This window comes from Balaenoptera physalus (genome assembly GCF_965194825.1).
Source record: "Balaenoptera physalus genome assembly, chromosome: 3".
NCBI classification, from domain to species: domain Eukaryota; kingdom Metazoa; phylum Chordata; class Mammalia; order Artiodactyla; family Balaenopteridae; genus Balaenoptera; species Balaenoptera physalus.
The window spans coordinates 7,567,338-7,591,615 of record NC_138890.1 but is presented as its reverse complement, the minus strand read 5'-3'; the positions used below and the strand labels follow the sequence as shown (position 1 = coordinate 7,591,615).

Genomic DNA, 24,278 nt, shown 5'->3' with positions numbered 1-24,278 from the left:
GTCCTCCCTGCGGCCCACGTGACCCTCCCTGCGTGATCTTCCCAGTCACCTCCCTGCCCTCACCTCCTCCTCTTCTCCCCTCAATCACTTCGTTCCTACCACACTGGCCTCCTCCATGTTCTCCAAACACACCAGGCACAGTGTGCCTCAGGGCCTTTGCACGGGCTGCTCCCTAGACCTGGAACCCTCTCCCTGCAGCATTCACAAGGCCAGCTGGCAACTCCTGGCCAAACGGTCTCCTCCCTGCACCCACCCCCTCATATGGAGCAGCTCCCCGCCGTCACCCACCATCCTGCTCAATTCTCAATTCTACTCATAACCGCCACCTTCTAGTTTACTGATTTGTTCACATGGCTGTGGTTTATCCCTTCCCACCTACCCGCCCATTAGAAGAGTGGCAGCCTCACGGGGAAAGGGTCCTCTGCCTGGCACGAGGCAGGGGACCAATGCTTGTGGGACGAAGGACCAAACCTGCCATTGTACAGATGAGGAGACTGAGGCTCGGATGGTGATGGGACGATGGGATAGGTTGTGGGCGCCCCCGCCGGCTTTCATAATCTCACTTCCAGGTGTCACTCTTCACAAAATTCCCAGCAGGCTCCTCCCTGCTCAGGTATCCTGCAGGTTCGACAGCCGCTCGCCAGGCACTCAGCCATAGTGTCACTTGCTCTGTGGTCTCATCTGGCAGCCAGGCCAGGGGCAAAAGCAGGAAGTGGCCCACAGCATATAGCAGCCCTGGCTCTGGGCCTTTCAGACCCCGGCTGGAATCCTTTCTGGACAACCTGTGCACGTGGGGTGACATCTTTGTGCCTCAGTTTCCTCATCTGTTAAGTGAGGTAAGGTAGAGTGGAAGGTTTGCAAAAGTTCTTACCATGGTGCCCAAAAGAGACCATTTGCCCCATGCAGTCAAAGAAAAACCCAACACAATATGAGTCAGATCACATCCCTCATCTGCGCCAAAGTGCTCCCTGTGGCTTCCGAGGCCCTGAGCAATCACCCCATCACCTCCCTTCCCTCACCCCCACCTTCACTTCGCGCACTCCCTCTGGCCACACTGGTGGTCAAGGTACAGCAAGCAGGCCAAAGCAATTCCTGCATCAGGGCCTTTGCACATGCTCATTCTCTGCCTGGAATGACCTTCTCCCCAGAGCCTTTCCATAATCCTGGCTTCCTCTGGTCACTCAGGACTCAACTCAGATGTCACCTCCTCTGAGAGGCCTGACTGTCCTCTTCTGACCCTTCCTGCCCCACGTCACCGGGGTTTCATTCTCCTGAGTGGGTTTGCAAGGACGGCCACTCCCTGTGGCAGTACTTTCCAGAGTGAAACCCATTAACAACCTAGAGGTCCATCAGCAGGGAACTGGCTAAATCAACTTTGGAACTGGCCCAGGGAGCAATCCAGGCCGTAGTGCTGAAAGCAAAGTGTGACATGCAGAACAGTTTGTGTCCTCCATTTTTTTTTCCTGCCTGTGTAGGGACAGTAAGTTTGGAGGTGACACCCTGAGCCCTTCACGGAGGTCGTCTATGGAGTGAGAATGGAAAACTTTCTGTTTCTTATGGTCTCTGATGTGATTTGGATTTTGGTCTTTTATAACTTTTTAAATAACTTTTATAACAGGGAAATATTAATTTGTAACTTTAGCTTTTTTTTTTCTTCTGGCCACACCGTGTGTCTTATGGGGGCCCTGGGCAGTGAAAGCACAGAGTCCTAACCACTGGACCACCAGGGAATTCCCACTAATTCATAACTTTCCATTTGTACTGAGGCTCCAAAGCAACTGGTCAGCCAAGCCACATTTTCAAGGGTGATGGGGAAACCACCAGTTTTTGGGGAGCCGAGCTCTCAACTCTACCCTCCCGGGCGTCCCTCTGACACCTCCTCACGGCTCTACACTGCAGCAGGTGGCCTGACTCGCGCAGTGTTGGCCGTGCGACCTTGGCAGCAAAGTCACTCATGTTCCGGGCTCGGGCTCGGTGTCCTCACCCGTAAGACGGGATGTGCTGGGGGAGGGAGGAGACATCGCAGGTGCTGGGGAGGTGGCGCGTGATCGCCGCGAATCTGCAGCCCCTGGACGGTGGTCAGCCACATGTGGATTTCTAGCTCTGTGTACGTCGCCACCCAGGGGGGCCCAACCGAACGCAGGGGCAGGGTGTTGGTAAATACATGGAAAGGAAAGCCAGGCAGTGCCCCAGCCCACTGTCAGCATTCCAGAACCTTCCTCCTTGCAGGCTTCCTTCAAGCAGGAGGGTGGGCATTGGCCTCTGGGGATAAGTGCACCCCTCCGCACCCCGTCTCCTTCCCAGAGCCTCTGCCAGCGTGATGGGGTGCCACACTGTGAGGAACCCTCAAGGCAGACCAGGGGCACAGGGTCACACGAGACAGGACGGGCTTCCCGCCCTTCCCTGGGTGGTCTCTTTCCCACCTCCTAGGGCCCACCTCTCAGCAAATCCTGTCGGCGCTGCCTTCAACAGACCCAGATGCATCCCCTTCTCTCCTGCTCGGTCCCAACATCCTTAGGCTAAGTCCCCTGGGTCACAGCCACACTCCCCAAACCCTGTCTCCCTCCACCAGCCCCGTATGTTCTTAGCCCAGCAGCCAGGTTGAGCTTTTCAAACCGCAAGTCAGATCACGCTGCGCACGCACTTAAAACCCACCTGTAGCTTCCCGCACACCCCGGGACAAAATCAGGTCCTCCCTGCAGCCCACAAGGCCCTGCCTGCACCAGCGCCCCATTGCTCCCTACCATTCCCTCCTCTCCCAGCTCAAGGCCCTGCTGGTTGAGGCCTCCACCTGGGCTGCTCTGCCACCAGACATGCCAGAGCGCCCTCCACTCCTCCTTCGGACACTGGCCGGGTGGCAACTCCTGGGAGAGGCCGCCCTCACCGCCTCCCCAGGCCGGGCTCTGCACCCTCTCCACACTTCCTTCCTGCTCACTGGTCCCCCCCGCAGACCGTCAGCCCCGTGAGGACAGGGATGCTTGTCTGCTTTGTTCACTGCCGGTGTCTGGCACACAGCAAGTGCTCAATAAATGCCTGCTGAGGAGCAAACAGCAAGCCCAGCTGGCATCTCTGGGGTATGACATGCAGGCCCTGCGCTGGCCCCTGCGCACGCAAGTCCCTGTTTTCACTCTCACGGGCACTCTCACCCACGCCGTTTCTCAGATGGGGAAACTGAGGCGAGAGAGGTCAGGTCACCCAGACCAAAGCCTCACAGCTAACAGCACACCCCCCTTCCCCAACCACTGAGGCACCCATCCAGCTGGACTCGTTCCTGTCCCTACTACCAGGCACCATCCCAGTCACCACACCACACATCCGGAAATGAAGATGGAAAGGGGCCCTGAATGCTGAAGGCAGGACGGCCAGTCACGGCTGCCTGTGAAGACAGGTGAGCCGAGCATGGTGTTGGAGAGCACAGTCTGCAGCCAGACAGCTCAGCCACAGCCTTGCTGTGGGACCTGGGTGAAGGTCATGACTTCCCTGGGCCTCAGTTTCTCCATCTGTAAAATTGACCTAATAACAGTGCCCACCCCGTCAGGTCATTGGCAGGACTAGGACAAGTCACATGAAGCCCAATGCCCGGCACACGTAGGGCCCTGTTCCACAGGACAGTTCACAAGGGTGATGGGGATGGAGGGGGGGTGTCACCCCCTGGCACCACAGACCCTCCGTGGCACCCCCAGAAGGTCTCTGACAAGATGATCTTAAATCCGCTCTGTCTCCAACACAGCAGCCGCCCTCCAGGGATCAGCCCTGAGCCTAGCAGATGTGCAAGCCAGTCGACCCCCAAGGCTCTGTCAGGAGGAGAAAACTGGAAACAACCTAAAAGCTCATTCAGAAAACAATCTTATGGTTACCAAAGAGGATAGAGGGGTCAGGGATAAATTAGGAGTTTGGGATTAACATACACACACTACTATAGAAAACAGATAAACAACAAGGACCTACAGTATAGCACAGAGAACTATATTCAATATCTTGTAATAACCTCTAATGGAAACGAATCTGAAAAAGAATATATACTATATGTATAACTGAATCACTTTGCTGTACACCTGAAACTAACACAACATTGTAAATCAACTATACTTCAACTTAAAAAACAAAAACAAACCAAAAAAAACTCATGCAGGAGAGTGACTGGATTTAGTGGGACTGAGGAATACTACACAGCCCTAAAGAAAGCACGGGGCAAGGGAAATACAGCCGAGTCAACAATAACAGCTGGAGACATCAATACCCCACCTTCAGTAATGGATAGGGACTTCCCTGGCGGTCCAGTGGTTAGGCCTCGACATTTTCACTGTGTGGGGCCTGGGTTCAATCCCCAGTCAGGGAACTAAGATCCCACAAGCCGCATGACGCAGACAAAAAAAAAACCAAAAAAAGGGATAGAACACTGGACAAAAGATCAACAAGGAAACAGAAACGTGAACACCACCATAAGCCAACAAGACCTAAAGGCATGTATAGAGCACTCCACCCAGCAAGAGCAGAATACACATCCTTATCAAGGGCACATGGAACATTCTCTCCAGGATAGGCCATATTTGAGGTCATAAAACAAGACTGATTAAGTGTGAAAGGACTGAATGAAATCATACAAAGTATGTTCTCTGACCACAATGGAATCAAGTTAGAAAACAGGAACAGAAGGAAAGTTTGAGACATTCACAAACATGTGGAAATTAAACAATACATTCCTAAACAGCGAATGAGTCAACGAAGAAATCACAAGGGAAATTAGAAAATACTTTAAGATGAATGAAAATTAAAGTAGAACATACCAAATCTTATAGGATACAACTAAAGCAGTACAGAGGGAAATTTACAGATGTAAGCTCCTATATATTAAAGAAGGAGATTGCAGATTTTTATATATCAATTATACCTCAATAAAGTTTTATTAAATTTTTAAAATTAAAAACAATTTTAAAATTTTTCTAAAAACGAAAGATTTCAAATCAAAAATTAATCTTCCACTTAAGAATCTGGAAAAAGAAGAGCAAACCAAACCCACAGTGAACAGACAGGGAAAACAATAAAGATCAGAGAGGAAATAAATGAAATAGAGAATAGAAAAATACAGAAAATCAGTAAGATCAAAGTTGGTCCTTTGAAAAGATCCACAAAACTAACAAACCTTTAGCTACATTAGCTAAGAAAAACAGAGAGAAGACTCAAATTACTAAAACTAAGAATAAAAAAAGTGGATATTACTAGCCCTTACAGAAATAAAAAGGATTACAAGGAAATACTATGCTAACAAATTAAATAACCTATATGAAATGGACAAACTGCTAGAGAGACACACTACTGAAACTGACTCAAAAAAAAAAATGAAAAGACCTATAACAAGAGATTGAATTCCTGATCAAAAATCTTCCCACAGGGCTTCCCTGGTGGCTCAGTGGTTAAGAATCCGCCTGCCAATGCAGGGAACCCGGGTTCCAGCCCTGGTCTGGTAAGATACCACGTGCCGCGGAGCAATTAAGCCCGTGTGCCACACCTACTGAGCCTGCGCTCTAGAGCCCGTGAGCCACAACTACCGAGCTGCGCTCTAGAGCCCGCGAGCCACAACTACCGAAGCCTGCGCGCCTGGAGCCCATGCTCCGCAACAAGAGAAGCCACCGCGATGAGAAGCCCGCGCACCGCAACGAAGAGTAGCCCCCACTCACTGCAACTAAAAGAAACCCCACGCGCAGCAACAAGGATCCAACGCAGCCAAAAATATAATTAATTAATTAATTAATTTAAAAAAATCTTCCCACAAAGAAAAGCCTGGCTCAAGTGGCTTCACTGGTAAATTCTAACAAACATGGAGAGAATTAATACCAGTCTTTCACAAACTCTTCCCCTAAACCAGGACACTTTCTAACTCATTCTATGAGGTCAGCGTTACCCTGATACCAAAGCCAGACAAAAATATCACAAGAAAACCACAAATCAATCGTCTTTTATGAACAAAGACACACACACACAAATCAACAACAAAAACTATTAAACCAAATCCAGCAACATAAAAAAAAATTATGCGCGGGAATTCCCTGGCGGTCCAGTGTTAGGACTCCACGTTCTCACTACTGGGGGCCCAGGTTCAATCCCTTGTCAGGGAACTAAGATCCCACAAGCCGTGCAGCGCACCCAAGTAAAAAAAAAAAAATTATGTGCAATAGTCAAGTGATATTTATGCCAGGAATGCAATGTTGGTCCAAAATTGGGAAAAATCAATCAATACAATACACCATATTAATACAGTAAGTGACAAAACTGTATGATTATCTCAGTAGATGCAGAAAAAGCATTTGATAAAATCCAACACCCTTTCGTGATAAAAACAGTCAACAAATTATGAATAGAAGGGAACTTTCTCATCTTGATAAAGGACATCTACACAAAACCCACAGTTAACATCACACTTAATGGCGAAACACTCAAAGTTTTCCCTCTAAGATCAGGAACAACACAAGGATGCCCACCCTTATTTCTACTCAACATTGTACTGGAGGGTCCAGCCAGAGCAGTCAGGGAGAAAAAGAAATAAGGCATCCAAAGGAAGAAGGAAAACCATTCACAGATGACATGATCATGTCTATAGAAATCTCAACTGGGATTTCTCAACATTTTTAAAAATTAGAGGTAATAAATTTAGCAAGGTTGCAGGATGCAAGATCAATATACAAAAATCAGTTATATTATTACATACCAGCAGTGAACAACGCGAAAATGAAATTAAGGGGACAATTTCATTTATAATAGCAACGAAAAGAATAAAATACTTAGAAATAAGTTTAACAAAGGAAGCACAAAACGTTTACATTGAAAACTAAAAAACACTGTTGAAATAAATTAAAGCCCTAATAAATGAAAAGACAGCTTGTGTTCACAGATTGGAAGACTTTTTTTTTTTTAAACTATAGTTGATTTAAAATGTTGTGTTAGTTTCAGGTGTACAGCAAAGTGAATCAGTTATACATATACATATATCTGCTCTTTTTTTTTAGATTCTTTTCCCATATAGGTCATTACAGAGCATTGGGTAGAGTTCCCTGCACTATACAGTAGGTCCTTATTAGTTATCTATTTTATATATAGTAGTATGTATATGTTAATCCCAATCTCCTAATTTATCCCTCCTCCCTGGAAGACTTAATACTGTTAAGATAGCAGTACTCCCCGAATTGATCTAGAGATTCAATGCAATCCTCCTCAAAATCTCAACGGCATTTTTTGCAATAAGTGATAAGCTGATCCTAAAATTCATATGGAAATGCAAAGAACTCAGGATAGCCAAAACAAGCTTGAAAAAGAACACAGTTGGAAGACTCACACTACCCAATTTCAAAACTTACTGCAAAGGTACAGAAATGAAGACTGTGTGGTACTGGAATGTGGGTAGACATAAACATCACTGGAATAGATTTGAGAGTCCAGAAATATACTCTTGCATTTATGGCCAACTGATTTATTTTATTTTTTAATTTTTTTGGCTGTGCTGCGGCATACAGGATCTTAGTTCCCCAAGCAGGGATTGAACCCGTGCCCCCCTGCAGTGGAAGCGTGGAGCTCTAACCGCTGGACTGCCAGGTAATTCCCCAACTGATTTTTAACCCAAGGTGCCAAAACTATTCAATGAGTAAAGAACGTTCAACAACTGGTGCTGGGATAACTGGATAGCTACAAGCAAAAGTATGACGTTGGACTTCTACCCCACACCATATATAAAAGTTAATTCAAAATGGATCAGAGACCTCAATGTAAGAGCTAAAACTACAAAATATTTAAAAGAAAATACAGGAGTAAATCTTCATGGATTGGTCAATGGCTTCTTGGATATGACACCAAAAGCATAAGTGAAAAAAGAAAACAAAGACAGGAGTTCATCAAAATTTAAAACTTTTCTGCTTCAAAGGACACAAGAAAGTGCAAAGACAACCCACATAATGGGAGAAAAATCTGCAAATCATTTATCTCATAAAGGGCTGGTCTTGATACCAGATGTAAAGAACTTTTGCAAACCAACAAATGAAAAGACAAATAACCCAATTTAAAAATGGACAAAGGGGGACCTCCCTGGTGGTGCAGGGGTTAAGAATCTGCCTGCCAATGCAGGGGACGCGAGTTCAAGCCCTGGTCCGGGGAGATACCACATGCCGCAGAACAACTAGGCCCATGTGCCACAACTACTGAGCCTGCGCTCTGGAGCCAGCGAGACACAATTACTGAGCCCGCGTGCCACAACTACTGAAGCCTGTGCGCCTAGAGCCCGTGCTCCGCAACAAGAGAAGCCACCGCAATGAGAAGCCCACATGCCGCAACGAAGAGTAGCCCCCGCAATGAGAAGCCCACGCGCCACAACAAAGAGTAGCCCCCGCAATGAGAAGCCCACGCGCCACAACAAAGAGTAGCCCCCGCTCACTGCAACTAGGGAAAGCCAGCGTGCAGCAACAAAGACCCAACACAGCCATAAATAAATAAATAAATAAATTTATTTATTTATTTATTTTAAAAAAATGGACAAAGGATTTGAATAGACATTTCTCCGAAGAAGATATACAAATGGACAATAAGCACATGAAAAGCTCCTCGTTAGTCATAAGGAAAATAAGAAAAAAAAAAAAAACCCACAATGAGCAAAACACCACTTCACACCCACTAGGAAGGCTGAATTCAAAAAGACAGATAATAACAAGTGTTAACGAGGATGTGGAGAAACCAGCACTCTCCTACAATGCTGGTGAGAGCATAAAATGATGCAGTCACTATGGAAAACTGTCTGGGGGTTTCTCAAGGTTAAACACAAGGATTACCAAATGACTCAGCAATTCCACTCCTAGGTACATACCCAGAAGAAATGAATGCATATGCGCCCACAAAACTTTGTCCAAAAATGTTCACAGCAGCATTATTCCTAATAGCCAAAAAGTGGAAATACCCCAAATGTCCATCAGGTGAGGACTGGATAAACATAAGGTGGCATAACCACAGAGTGGAATATTATGCAGCCATAAAAAGGAATGAAGTTCTGATAGATGCTACAGTAAGGATGAACCTTGAACACATTAATGCAAAGTGAAAGCAGCCAGACACAAACAGCTACAGAGCATATGATTTCATTCATACAAAATGTCCACAGCAGGCAAATTCACACACAGAAAGTAGATGAGCGGCTGCCAGGAGCTGGGGGTGGGGAGTGACTTGACTGCCTAATGGGCACAGAGTTTCTTTTGGGGACATGAAAATGTTCTGAAATTAGATACTGGTGATTGCTGCACAACTCTACACTAAAATCAGCCGGATAGTACACTTTAAAAGGATGACTTTTATGGTCTGTGAATTATACCTCAGTAAAGATGTTATTTTAGAACAAAAAGCACAAGAGCCACCTATGTACCAACAAGGGAAAAAGTCCATGTTAAAAAGCTTTAAGATAAAAAACTGCTGCTGAGGGACTTCCCTGGTGGTGCAGTGGTTGAGAATCTGCCTGCCAATGCAGGAGATATGGGCTTGATCCCTGGTCCGGGAAGATTCCACATGTCACAGGGCAACTAAGCCTGCGAGCCACAACTACACAACTAAGCCCGCACGCCTAGAGCCCGTGCTCCGCAACAAGAGAAGCCACGACAATGAGAAGGCCACGCACTGCAACGAAGAGTAGCCCCCGCTCGCCACAACTAGAGAAAGCCCATGTGCAGCAATGAAGACCCAACGCAGCCAAAAATAAAAACAAACAAATAAATTTATTTAAAAAAAAAAAAAAAAAAAAGAACTGCTGCTGGCCCACACAAACTGGCCTAACTCCAAGTGGTGACCAGCTCTGTCTGGCCCCAGGTGAGTAGCGGCCGAGGTCAGAGCTTGGCACCAAACAGGCTCTGCTACCTTTGCTGAGTGGGTCCCACTTAGTGATGGAGACGCAGATGGGTGAGTTTACACAGAAAGGGAGATGGATTTCGAGAGCATCTAATACACGCCAGACACAGTACAAGGGGCTGGCGCACACCTAGGAGCAAGGCCCCGCCATCAGGGCACTCACCTACTACTGGGTGGTAGGATAATAAACCAAATAAACAGGTAGAACAAGGACGCGGAGTGACAAGTGCTTCCAGGAAAAAATAAGCAGAGCAAAAGGATGGAGTAATAGGGTGGGGACATTTTAGCAGGGTGGCCAGGGAGGGCCTCTTGAGGAGGAAACAATTTGAGCAGAGGCCCAATAGAGATGATACACGAGCCACACGGCTATCCGAGGGAAGGAGCTTTCCAGGCACAGGCAACAGCATGTGCAAAGGTCCTGAGGTGGGACTGTGTCTAACATGTTTGAGGAACAGTGTGGGGCCCTGTGTGGCTGGAACAGAGCAAGAAAGAGAGGAGTAGGAAGAGGTGAGGGGAGAGAGGTGATGGGGCAGGGGGAGGAGGGTAAGGAGATCACACGCAGGGCCTTCTGGGTGATAATGAGGACTTTTTTGGCTGCACCGTGCAGCTTGCAGGATCTCAGTTCCCTGACCAGGGACTGAACCCAGGCCACAGCAGTGAAAGCCAGGAATCTTAACCGCTAGGCCACCAGGGAACTCCCAAGGACTTTAGCCTTTACACTGAGGGAACTAGGAGCCATGTTGGCTTCTGAGCAGAGGAGGGGCACCTTCTTCAAAGGCTCCCTCCCACCACTGTAGGGAGAACAGCCTGGGGTGGGGAGGGAGTGGAGTCAGAAGGTGCAGGACCTAGCAGGAAGTGACTGCAATGGTCCAGGTCAGCGCCCATGTTAGAGGGAATAATAATGGTTACAGAAACTAATAGCGGGACTTCCCTGGTGGCGCAGTGGTTAAGAATCTGCCTGCCAATGGAGGGGACACGGGTTCAAGCCCTGGTCCGGGAAGATCCCACATGCCGCGGAGCAACTAAGCCCGTGCGCCACAACCACTGAGCCTGCACTCTAGAAGCCTGCGTGCCACAACTAGTGAAGCCCGCACACCTAGAGCCCGTGCTCCTCAACAAAAGAAGCCACCACAATGAGAAGCCAGTGCACCACAATGAAGAGTAGCTCCAGCTCGCCACAACTAGAGAAAGCCCACGCACAGCAACGAAGACCCAACGCAGCCAAAAATAAATAAATAAAAAATAAATAAATTTATTTAAAAAAATTTTAAAAACTAATAGCAAAACTCTCCATGTACCGTGGCACAAGTATCATTTTTGCAGAAACCAACAAGCTGATTCTAAAATTTACATGTAAAGGTAAAGAAACTAGACCGGCCAAAACAATTCTGAAAAAGAAGAACAAGGAATTCCCTGGTGGTCCAGTGGTTAGGACTTGGCTCTTTCACTGCTGGGGCCAGGTTCGATCCCTGGTTGGGAACTAGGATCCCGCAAGACGCGTGGCACAGCCAAATTTTAAAAAATTAATTAATTCAAAATCTCTCAAAATGCATCATAGTTATAAGGCACACAGAAACGTGCAGATAAATGTTTGTATCAGCATTGATCATAATCACCCAGAACTGGAGACAACCCAGCATCCGTCAGCATCCTTCGGTGGGCGAACACTTCAACAGCCAGTGATCCAGACACACCATGAAATACTCCTCAGCAACAAAAAGGATCAAACTATCAAGGCACACAGCCTGGACGGCTCTCAAAGGTGTTATGCAGAATGAAACACGCCAGACTCAAAAGGTTGCATGAGTCTATTTATACGACATTCTGGAGAAGGCAAAACCATAGAATGGAGAACCCATCAGCGGGGGCAGGGCGGGGGTGGGGGGGTGACTGCAAAAGGACACGGGGGATTTTGGAGGGTGATAAAAGTGTTCTATATACTGTTTGTGGTGGTAACTTTGTGTGTTCACTATATGTAAATTTTATACCTCTAGGGTAGGGGGAAAAAACCCACAAAAATGAGCATGCTCTCTGTTCTGATACACTAAGATCTCCAAGAAATACTGTTAAGTGACAATCTCGTTGTTCACAACAGGGTGTTAAGCTGGGCGGGAGAGGGAAGTGGATACACACACATTCGTATTTGCTTCCATTTGCACTGAGAAACTGGGAGGACACAGGAGAGGAGCGAGGGTGGTTAGCCACGGCTGTAGGAGTAGGAGGACAGGAAGCAAGCTTCTCTCTCTCCATTCTTTCTGGTATTTTTGAACTTGGTTCCATGTTGGACATACTACCTATTCAAACAATTATATTAATAAGAACACTCGGACTTCCCTGGTGGCACAGTGGTTAAGAATCCGCCTGCCAATGCCAATAGGGGACACGGGTTCGATCCCTGGTCCGGGAAGATCCCACATGCCGCGGAGCAACTAAGCCCGTGTGCCACTACTACTGAGCCTGTGCTCTAGAGCCTGGAATTCATAACTACTGAGCCCGCACACCCCAACTACTGAGCCCGCGTGCTGCAACTACTGAAGCCTGCTCACCTAGAGCCCGTGCTCTGTAACAAGAGAAGCCACTGTAACGAGAAGCCCGCGCACCGCAACGAAGAGTAGGCCCCGCTTGCCACAACTAGAGAAAGCCCGCGCGCAGCAACGAAGACCCAACACAGCCAAAACAAAAAAAAGAATCTTCAATGCTTCCAAAGGATAGTGTACAAAAAGGAGAAAAAAAAGTAACTTTGTGGCAAGGAAAGCTGACAGACATGTCATCTCACCCAGAAGATCAAGGTCAACATCATCCACGGTAAGCTTTATCGATATCATGGACCACTGATAGGATGTGAAGAGAAGAGTACCTCATCTTTGTGGTCCTCTTCCCCACAACCCATAGCCCCAGTCGAACCATGAGAAAATACCAGATAAACCCAAATTGCCGGACAGTCTATAAAATACCAAGGTCATGAAAAGCAAAGGCTGTGGTGCTGTCATAGCTGGGCGGAAGCTAAGGAGACAGGATGACCCAATGCCATGTGGGATCCTGGATGGGGTCCTGGGACAGAAAAAGGACGTATTGGGGACAGCTGCGGAAACGTGAACCAAGTCTGGCTTTCGTTAATAATAATAATGTGCCGAGGTTAATTTCTTAGCTGTGAGAAATATACCACGGCAAGGTAAGAGGTTAACCTTAGGGAAAGACGGGAGAAGAGTATATGCGAGCTCTCTGTACTATCCTCATAACTCTTCTGTATGTTTACAGCTTACTTATTTTCTGTAAATCTAAAATTATGCCAAAATTAAAAGTTTCTTAAAGAAACAAAACAAAGGCAAAAACCCCTGGAGACACTAAACAGCAAAGAACTTGGCATGAGGCATGACACATTCCAGCGAGATTTTAGACTATCAAAGATAAGACCTGGGAAATCCCTGGTGGTCCAGTGGTTAGGACTCAGAGCTCTCACTACCAGGGCCGGGGTTCAATCCCTGGTCAGGAACTAAGATCCCGCAAGCTGGCAAGCTGCACGGCACGGCCAAAAAAAAAAGAACACAAAACAAAAACCAAACCCAAAACAAAACAAAAAGATAGACTTAATCATGGCATTGAACGTGGGGGGAGGGGGGGACATTCACACATAGAAATAAAGAAAAAGGATCTGAGAAGAGCCACAAGCTGATGAAGGTGGTCCCGAGCAAAGGGCAAGAGGAACCTCCACCTTACTCTTCCTATAGGAGAGAACTGTATTTTACAGTGAGTAAACAGTCCAAGAACTCTTGTAATTAAAAATCAAGCTAGATGGACCTAGAGACTGTCACACAGAGTGAAGTAAGTCAGAAAGAGAAAAACAAATATCGTACATTAATGCATATATGTGGAATCTAGAAATATGGCACAGATATATGCAAAGCAGAAATAGAGACAGAGATGTAGAGAACAAATGTATGAATACCAAGGGGGAAGGGGAGGGTGGGAGGAACTGGGAGATTGGGATTGACACATATACACTACTGATACTATGTATAAAATAGACAACTAATGAGAACATACTGTATAGCACAGGGAACTCTACTTAATGCACCGTGGTGACCTAAATGGGAAGGAAATCCACAAAGAGGGGATATATGTATATGTATAGCTGATTCATTTTGCTGTACAGCAGAAACTAACACAACATTGTAAAGCAGCTACACGCCAATAAAAATTAATAAAAAGTAAAAAAAAATCAAGCTAGGACATTCTTTTGCCAGGAGCGTATTCCAGGTGGGGGCCTCCCCACCTCAGAAAGTGGCCTGCTCTGAGCTCGCTGGCAACCTGTGCCAGGCGGTGCCACCGGGAGATGCCACCAGGGCAGAGGCCGCTGGAGCCGGGCTTCCGTCTGAACGGCTTCCGCCTAGACGAGGGGAAGTGTTGCAAGATGAGGGGACGTGTCAGCCCAAACCACAGGCAGCCTCTCTCAAGCTGAGTGGGTGGCTCACAGCCTCCGGTCACAGGCCCCTGATCTTGATTTATAGATCCCTGGGACTCCATCGCCCCACCAGCCAGAAAAGAACAACTCTGAGGGCATCATCCTCAAAGCCACTGGCTCCCTGGCTGCAGGGCCTGCTGAGGGCCTTGTAGGCAAGCAGGCTGTGACCCTCCAGAAGGATCCTGGCCATGAGCACAGAAGACAGAGGCCCCGTGGCTGGGACGGTAGGGGCTGTGTCCCCAACCCACCCCGGGGCTTCCTCCAGGGCTGGCCTGGCTGTGCCAGGGCGTATCACCCGGCAAGCAGACGTAACGCCAGCTGGGGCTGTTCCTGCCTGCTGTGCTCGCTTGCCGGCCTGCCAGTCCCTAGAGACTCTTATCGCTGGGAAAACGTGTCATGGGGCAGAGTCTCCAGGGCGCCTCCTCCTCCTCCTCCGTCTGCGCGTGAGGGTGTCATCGGGGCCCTGGACAGCTCGGCTGGCCACCTGTCCACACGCTATGGGTCTGTGGTCCAAGCGGGTTCAAGTTTAGGCAAAGGAGGTCTCCCAGGACAAACAGAGAATGGTTCTCCATGCGGTGACATTTGACTGGAATCCCCCTGGGAGTTTTAAGTTGGTCTGGGGAGGGGTCTGGCACTGGGCATCTCCCCGTGACGGATACTAATGGGCTGTCAGGACTGAGAAGCGATGACCCCAGCAGCTTCCTTTCCTTGGTTCTTGGTCTAAGCAGGCACTTGGGTATCCACGGGCAGGGGGGTGGGAGTGGGAGGGAAGCTGCCTTCAAACCTCGGGTTCCCCTTGTGAGAGTGTGCCAGCGCCCAGACAGAGTGGGGCCCATTCCTGCCAGGGCTGCCTGGCACCCAGGCAAGAAGCAAGGGTCGGAAGGGATGGCTCACTGGAAGCTGTGCAGGGCCTCCGTCACCTCAGCCCAGGGAGGGGGCCCTGCTCGGCCCCATCTCGTAGCCAGGAAGCCAGTCCAGAGAGACAGCCATGCCCGGCCGGCCCCGAGGTCTTAGCCTGTTACTGTTATTACTGTGTGCCCAAAGGGCAAATCACAGCCCTCCCCGTAAAAAGGATACACTTGCTTCTGTCCCCCCTGGAGCACCCCAAACCCCTCTTCTATTCTCAGTCCCACACATCCCAGGTGGGCTGCGAGCCCCCAAAGGCAAGTCGCAGGGCTGTCCGCCGGTCCCCTTCTCAATGGACATCTGTGCAGTGAAATTAATCCAAGTTTGGTCTTAAGGTACCTTCATGGAACAAATATGCGTGCTCCTACTTTGTGCCGGGGTGGCGAGGAACGCTCGAAGATCCCTGCCCTTGTGGACCTGCCGTCTGGGGGGTGGGGAGGAAACAACACAAAACAGTTTCAGGCCCTAAGATGAGCTCTGCAGAAAACACATCTAGGCACGCGGTCTGAGTGCCAGGGCCCTGTGTGAACCAGGGTAGGTCAGGGCCGGCCTCTCAGAGGGGTGAGGTTTGAGCAGGGACCCAAGGAGACAGGGGCAGGGTGTGGAGAACTCTGGACAAAGAGGAGATGTGGAGGAAGGAAGAGAAAGGCCCCGAGCAGGCGTGAGCCTGGGGGGTTCAGGGGCGGCCAGGAGGCCGTGTGGCCGGCGGGATGAGTTTGGGGGACAGTGGGAGCAGGCGAGGGCGGGGGTGTTGGGGGGGCCAGTGGAGGACTTGGACTTTGAGCCCAAGTGACGTGGGGGCCACAGAGCGTGGTGGGCAGAAGAGGGACATGCCCAGACTCAGGCATTCACAGGTACCCTGCGGACACTGTGGGCGGTGGGGGAGGCAGGGCGGGTGCCAGGGGACCAGGGCGGAGGCGAGTGCACTGGTCCAGGCCGTGGAAGGGGTCGGGACGGGTGAAGCGCGGCGAGGACACGCTGATGTGGGAGCACTGGGATGGGCTCTCTGGCCAGTCCCGAGTCCACTCATTCAACCCAGGTGAACAGCTGCCGGCCAGCATCCTGGCCTCCACACCCAGGGAGGGGAGGGCCACACACCCAGTGCTGGCCATCAATCTCCCCACGTCCTCCTCTGTGTAGACACGTGTTCTACACAGGTGTCCCATGTCCACGTGCAAATCCTGGGAGTGGGTGACTAGAAACCGCCTGAGCATCCATCAGCACCGAGAGGCTGGTGAACAAACACAGGTGCCTTTGTACCATGGAGTACTATGCAGCCGAGACAACGACAAGAAAGCACCCTGTGTAACGGGCCATGAGCCTCGAGCCGGGGCCCACAGCCAGGCAGGATGGGCACAAAGGTCCTCGTGCAGCAGTCACCTACCTGCTTCCAGGCAGCTGCCGCCTGTGCTCGTCTAGACAGAAAGACCTACTGCCTCCTCCAAGAAGCATTCCCTGACCACCATTCCCACCCCAAGGCTCCCTATGGGGCCTCCGTCTCCCACATGCCTCCACTCCCTTCTCACTGGAAAGTGCCTCCTCAGAGAAGGACCTCTAGGGCCTCTCGGGTAGAGTGAGCAAGTGGGTAAGGATGGGGCTCAGAGCCTCACCCCCACCGCCTGCGCCATCTCTGCCCCTCAACGGCCTCATCTGTAAAATGGGGCCAAGCTGAGGGGACGTACAGACAGCACTCAGTGCCTAGCACATGGTGAGTGTGTCAAGGGCATGGAAAGTCCATTCAGTGTGACAGGAAGACCAGAGCCGCCCCCCAATCGCCACCAGAGGAGGCAACTCGAGCAGCTGAGCTGTGGCACCGGGCACCCCAATGGGCACTGCAAGAAGCCCCACAAGGGCTTCAATTATTCCTCAACACCCAGCTTTGTTCCAGAAACTTCTTCGGCCACTCTGAGGTACAAATGCAGTGCAAAGGGAGGGAAAACTGGACCCTGTGAAGCTGGAGCCAAGGGGAAAAGGGAGGCTGGAAAATCCAACGGAGCCAGGGGTGAGGATGCTACTTCAGGTACAGGCCAGCAGGCCTGGGGGAAGGGGGCCACCCATGAAGGCCGAGGCTCTGGGTTCAAGTCTGGCCACTTGGGCAAACCTCTGTGACTCAGTTTCCTCGTCAGTAGACGGAGATCAAGCACTGGCCTCGAAGGAGGTGAGGCGCCTTGTACCCAGGTCCCAGCACGGATCCTGGCAAACAGCACGTGAGACAGCACTGTCCTCTCTCATTGGGACAGACGCAGTGACTCCTGCTGGCCCCCCACCTCCATTCTTACCCCTCTGGGAGGGTCAGGAAGCTCCAAGCAGCAGTTACAAACATTTCGACAAAGCAGGACCCCTAGGATGTGTTGCGTGGTTGGAAAACAAGTTTCTGAACGATATAAACAGGGTAGTCCCAGTTCTGGAAAGAAGATGTACCCCCAAAAGAAGCAACCCCGAATAGTGCTGTGTATTTTCTACAGGTACCAGCGTGTCCACATGTACGTAAACACGAGAGGGCTCTGACAGGATATATGCCAAACTGACAATGGTGCTTCCACGTGGAGCTGGAAGGAAGGGACAGGGCGGGCAACGTATCCTTCCTCATCTGTCACGGTTTCCCTTTTCCCGAGAACTCAGTCTTCAGTGTTCTACTTATATAATTAAAACTTAGGAAAGACAGGCATCTGACAGGCAGTTTCCTGACCCTCATGGGCCCAGTGGTCTTGCCTTCGACTCAGGCCCCTTTCCATATCTGAAGCGGGCCCCTGTGGAGCCCTCTGCCTGGGACACCCTTCTCTGGGGTCTTCAAGGGGCTGGCTCCATTGCAGGCCCGCCCTGACCACCCCGTCGGAGGCAGCCCCTGCCCAGCCACTCTCTCACTCTCCCCACCATTTTCACTGCACTTCTCCATCTTCAAAATGTCACTGCTCATTTAACCATTCTGCTCACCTCTGCCCATCTCGGTCCCCGCTGGGTCCCCAGCACCCGGCATGCTGTCGGACACAGAGTTAACAACCTCAAGGATCCGGAAAGCCAGAAATCGCTCCATCCGTCACCTCGGCCCCAGCCCCAGATACAAGCACCGTAGTGTCCACTACTGACCTGATAGCCAAAAGCCATGGCCCCACCTTCCCAACCCCACTATCCCCGGGCAGTGGGCTCTGGAGGAGACAGGCCCGGCTCAGGGCCCGCTCCTGCCCTCCTCCCTATGAGACTTCAAGCCAGTCCACCTCTGAGGCCTCAGTTTCCCTACCTGTGAAGCAGGGATGCTAAGAGCAGTATCTGCCCCCAAGGATTGCTGGGACCACGTGGTCAGATTTTAGACATAAGTCCCTGGGGCACGGCACACAGTGCCTCTCCACACAAACATCAGCTCTTACTGTGTTATAAACATCCAGCAGCAGGTGAAACCGAAAGGGCCACCCAGCACCCTGTTCAAGGTGAGGGTGACTCCAAAGGGGAAAATCCCCAGCATCTAGCAGGGACCTCATTGCCAATACTAACAGGAACCCCAATGTACCTGGAAGCAGGAGTCTTTTCTCTCTAGTGCCATTTTGCCTCGGAGGCAGGGTAATTTTTTTCTTTATTCGGATTGTGGCTAATGGCCTATAAATATCTCATTATTGTCTTGCATTTTTCCAAAGTTCTAACAATAAGGGCTTAATTACAGCATGCGGTTGGCAACCCCAGTAAATTAAGGGTTAGCCGATGTCCCCATTTCTTTCTGCAGCTGAGGGGCCTGTAATTTCGGCATTTTCATTCAAATCGGGCAAAAGCTTGGCAGATGCGGCTCTGAACCAAATGCAAACACCAGAGAGACACAGGGTTCCATGCCATGCCCAGCGCTTTCTGCCCGCACTACCTTTGAAAACTCCAAATCTGGAACTGTCCACGAGGCCATCCTCTGCCCTCACCCACAATGAACCGGACTTTTTACCAGAGGATTTCAATCCGTGTACCTAGTGAGGGGCCATTATCCCCAGACAAATAACTCTGAAAAGCATTTGGGCAGCCCAGAGCTGAGCTCTGGAGAAATCTGTCTTCCCGGTTATAAACATAATCCCCAAACGAGCCAAAACGAACAAAGAATTATGTGGGGAGACAACCCACATGTGGGGTTCGAAGCTGTACATTTTTCCAGGCTTTTTACTACGAAAATACAACTGTTTGGAATAAGATGGGCTCACACGTCTGCTTGGTCTGGGCCCTAACAGGTCTTGCATAGGTTTTCTGGGTCATTCAATCCTCTTCTAGATCACTCTGAGTAGTTATTTCGTAGTTGGTTGTCTGGACACATTGTCTAGTCAATTCGATACTGTTGGGCCTTTTTTGCTCCCAATTTCCCACCATCATATGCTGAATGAGCATAAAAAAACTCTCATGGCCAAATGTTTGTTCACAGTCACCATTCCCACTTAGAAACGGCAGGAACGGGCTCCCACTAGCATTTCAGGACCTGGTTCGCCAGCTGGTTCCAGCTGCATCCCCAGAGCTCAAAGTACACTGACAGGTGCTCAATGAGCACCTGTGCTAAAATGAGGCGTTACTTATATTAACAAGGTAATCATGAATTCCTTTTCTTTAAGGAAAGAGAAATTAACAACTGATCTTCAGAGTCCTGACCCAGGGCTATACAAAATGCACAGGTCTAATATTTCACAAGGATTAGCTCATTTGAATGCACAGCCCGCCCCCAGGAGAGAGGAACCATCATGATCCCCACTTTCCAGACAAAGAAACTGAGGCCCAAGAAGTGAGGTCATTCAGCTGATGGATGCCACCTTCCCACAGATGCCTCTGGACTCTGCCTGCTCCGGCTGGCCTGGGTACTACAGACCACACAGGCAAAGGCCCTTCGGCTTTGCCTGAAAGGAAGGACCATGGAAATAGCAGCTGTCATTTCCAAGTGTCTTTGAACACCGAAGAGCTGTTAAGGGACAAACCAGCCCAAAGAGCAAGCCATGTGCCCACCCCTCAGTCTGGCAGGGACGTGAGCCAATGGTCATCTGACACGCATTCATCCAGCACCCACTGTGTGCCCCGCAGCAGCCCCACGATACAGCTACATCTCCCTGCAGGGATCCATCACCCGAGACCAAATGGAAACGCAGCTGGAGACGGTAGAGTCCATGGGCAGCTGCTTCTTGTCAAAAGAAAAATGGCACCGGGCCCTACATGTGCTCACAGGCACTACTCACTGAGAGCATCGAGGCAGAGCTGCACATCAAAGGCGAGAGCCCTCAGCTTGCTCAGGACCAGATCCAGAAGGATCACAACAGTGCCACCAGCAGCTCTCCCTCTACCCAGAGCCCTCCCTGGCCCCCAAGTCTCCACGTGGCTTGCACCCCGCCCCACCCCAGTACCTCCCTCACCTCATCTCCCCCCCCACTCGCTCACTATACCGTGTTCCAGGCACACTCCCACCTCAGGGCCTTTGCCCTGGCTGTTCCCACAGCCTGGGACGCTCTTCCCACAGATCTCCACTGGTGGGTCCTCCCTCACCTCCTTAAGTCTCTGTTCAAATGTCACCTGCCCATGGAGGCCTTCCCTGACCCTCCATTTAAACCTATAACCTCCCCCTGCCCTCTCCATAATCTCCTCTTTTTTTTCTGTAAAACGGTTATCTTCTACCTTGTTTCTTCTTTATCTGTGTCCTGCTGGAAGGTCAGCTCCCCCAGGGCAGGGGCTTTGGTATCTTGCTCAGGGCTGTGTCTGCAGCCCTAGAACAGAACCGGGCACAGAGTGAACATGTTCAGAAAACATTTTTCATTGAACGAATGAAAAATGCATGACTTTTTAAGTGCTTTTTCGCACTAGACACTCTTCCGAGACTCATTTAATCCTCACTCCACCCTCAATGCCCTAAGAGGTGAAACACACCCAACCTGGTGGCCTGAATGGGGCCCATGAGTAGGTAATCTTAAGAGCTGGGGAAACTGGGGAAACTGAGGCTCGGAGGACAAAGACTGACAGGATCAAGTCCAAGACTGGGAGACTCCAAGATGGAGGCCTCAACCTCTGCCTCCCCTTCCTGCTCTTCTCCCAAGGGAAAATTTCTAAAGCCCTTCCCTCTTGCCGGCCCAAGGCTAAATGACAAGGGTCACCAGGGAGCCACATCCTCCGCTCTCTTTAGGGCCACAGGTCTATCTGCTGGTACAGGGCAGGACAAGCCCTGGGCCTTAAACTCAAAGGTTTCCGGGGCCAGGAGGCTCTGGGTAAATATGAAATGGGCCTGGGCAAGCACTAGGGAGTAGTGGGGACTGTGGCAGCTCAAGGGGCCACTCCTAGTCTGATGGAGCAGCCAGTGGCTGCTGCTTCTGAGACCCAGGCAGTTGGTGCCAGGCACAGGCCCAGGGAGGCCAGAATACGATGATTATAACGGCAGCAGCCACGGGTAAAGGGTCCATGCACTCAACACACGTTAACTCACCCTGTCCTGCAGAGAGGGCCTAGTAATCACCCCATTTTACGGAAAAGGAACCGGGCCACAGTCACACAGCCAAACATGCTAGAGCCAGGCCTAGGGCCCAGAGCCTGTGCGCTACACTGCTAAACCCTAAAGATCTCTGGGGTTTTTGCTAGCACGACCAAAATCTGATTTTGATGCAAAATCTCACTTTTAAATGTTGACAGCTAATTAAAAACAAAACATTTTAGGGCTCCCCTGGTGGCGCAGCGGTTAAGAATCTGCCTGCCAACTCAGGGGACACGGGTTCGAGCCCTGGTCCAGGAAGATCCCCATGCCGCGGAGCAACTAAGCCCGTGCGCCACAACTACTGAGCCTGCACTCTAGAGCCCATTAGCCACAACTACTGAAGCCCGCACGCCTAGAGCCCATGCTCTGCAACAAGAGAAGCCACTGCAGTGAGAAGCCCGGGCACCACAATGAAGAATAGCCCCGCTCGCCACAACTAGAGAAAGCCCACGCACAGCAACAAAGACCCAACGCAGCCAAAAATAATAAATAAATTAAATAAATAAATTATAAAAACCAAAACAAAACAAAACATTTTAAACTCTATGCTGCTGAAAAAAAAAGACGGAGCAAGCAGGCTTCGGCCCCCGTGGCCATGGACCTGAAACCCCTGCTACGGGGCTGGGCTAACTGGGCTATTCTCACTCTCGGATCAAGTTCTTAGAAAAGCCACAGGGAGGAGGCAGGGAAACAGAGCAGCCCGTGCTGCCCTCGAGGCACAGAGTTTGACGTGCTCTCCTGTTTGTTCCTTGAAACCAGCCGGGAGACCCTCTGTGTGGATCCAGGGCTCAAGGGAGGAAAAGGGTCCTTAGCTGCAGCACAGTTTAGCCAAAGTCACAAAAAGAAGCAAGCAGTGGGACTCAAAGCGAGGCCTGCCTGCCATCCGCCTATGGCAGGGCTTTGTAACTGAGAAGCCTTACCCACACTCCAGAAATAAAAAGAAGTTGGCTCCTGCTTGAGCACCCCATACCCAAAGAGAGACCTTTTTACAGCTTTGGTTCTCGAGCCCTGAATTAATGCGCTTAACAACCGATGTCACGCTGCAGGCTCTAGGAGGAGGTCGCCACAGGAGCCAGCTCAATAGCAGTTGGCAGTTGCCAGATGCCAGGGTGGGTGGGAGGGAAAGGTGAAGGGCAGCGGGCCCGAGAAGAGGTGGGGATGGGAGAGAGACCCGGGGTCTCCAACCCAGAGCCCTCAATCCCTCACTGAACAACCTCGAGCAAGAATGCTCGGCTCTCTGAGCCTCAGTTTTCTGCTCTGGAAAATGGGATCACAGTAGTGCCAGCCTCATAAGGCTTAAATGAAGTCCAGTGTGTAACTTCAGAGCACTTTAATTCTGACTAGCCTTTGCTGTCGATATGAAAAGAACCAGCCTGGGGAGTAACAGCCCCATCCAAGTACACCTACCGTGTGCCAGGCACTATGCTAAGTAAGCACTTTCAACATACCATGTCACTGCATCCTTGCAACAGTCCTGTTGAGGGTCCATCATCCCATTTTTCAGAGGGGAAACTAAGGCTCAAAGAGGTCAAACAATCTGTGCGAGGTCACAAGGCAGATGAAATGGACAGAGCTTTGCAGACGCTCACCGGAAGCCTGGGCAGACAGGAAGATGGCCAAGCAGGGGGCCCACAGCCCAGCCCGAGGCTCAGCCCAGGCCGCGCTGATCCCAAGTACACACCTTTCCGCCACAGTAGACAGAGGGCATTGCGCCAGAGACAAAGCAGCAAAGGAGGAAATTCATGCTGCTGGGAGCAAAACCCCAGGCCTCTGGGAAGGCAGGGGCGGGGCTGGGCGCCCAGCTGGGCTCCACTGAGTGCCAGCCTGGTGGCCTTGGGCAAATAGCAAGTCTTTTCTGAGCTGAACCAAGAAACAACTCAGCTTGGGGCCTGCTGGATGAACACTACCTCTTAACACTGATAACAACAATAATAATGATGACTATGACATTATTATTTGGCAGCCACAGTCACAAATGGAGTCCTTCCCAGAATGCAGAAGTGGCCACCCATCTGGGAGGCAGAAGGACAAGAGGTGGGGGAAGGGAGAGGGGAGAATCAACCGCCCTCAGTGGCCACAGGGTCCATTCTCATCCATTAGCTTCCTGAATCCTGGAAACAGCCCAGAGAGTGGAATTTGTCCACTGGACAGATGGGCAATCTGAGGCTTCTCAGGGCTGCCCTGGGAAGGCTGTATACCAGCTCTTGCCACCACAACCTGATCAAGCAAGAAGTTCCTTCCCAGGATCCAAGGAGGGCCCCCACTTTTCAGGTTTTAGCTTGGGCTTTGGACCCTATGTTCCAGGGCCTCGGAGGCACCCTGACACGGGCCAGGAAAGACTCCTGGAGAAAGTTCTGCCTGGGGTCCTACTTCCAATAGAAAGGAGTTCAGGTCTCATCCTTCAGCTCCCTTCTCCTCTGCATGCTCCCACCACCCCCTGCCACAGAGGTGACGGCTAGGGCATTGACAGGCAGATTAGGAGAAGGACAGACACCAGGACAGACAGACAAAAGGGTCCACTTGTAAGAGAGGAGCCAGCGTTCACCAGGCACCAAGTTGAAGAGTCAGCCCAGGAGAACC

At 50.4% G+C, this 24,278-nt stretch overlaps 1 protein-coding gene across 14 annotated transcripts in view; it reads right to left on the bottom strand.

Annotated features, from left to right (window-relative positions):
* DNM2 (dynamin 2) overlaps positions 1–24,278 on the bottom strand; it is a 92,710-nt gene that overhangs the window by 67,507 nt on the left and 925 nt on the right. The gene's annotated exons all lie outside the window — the stretch shown is intronic.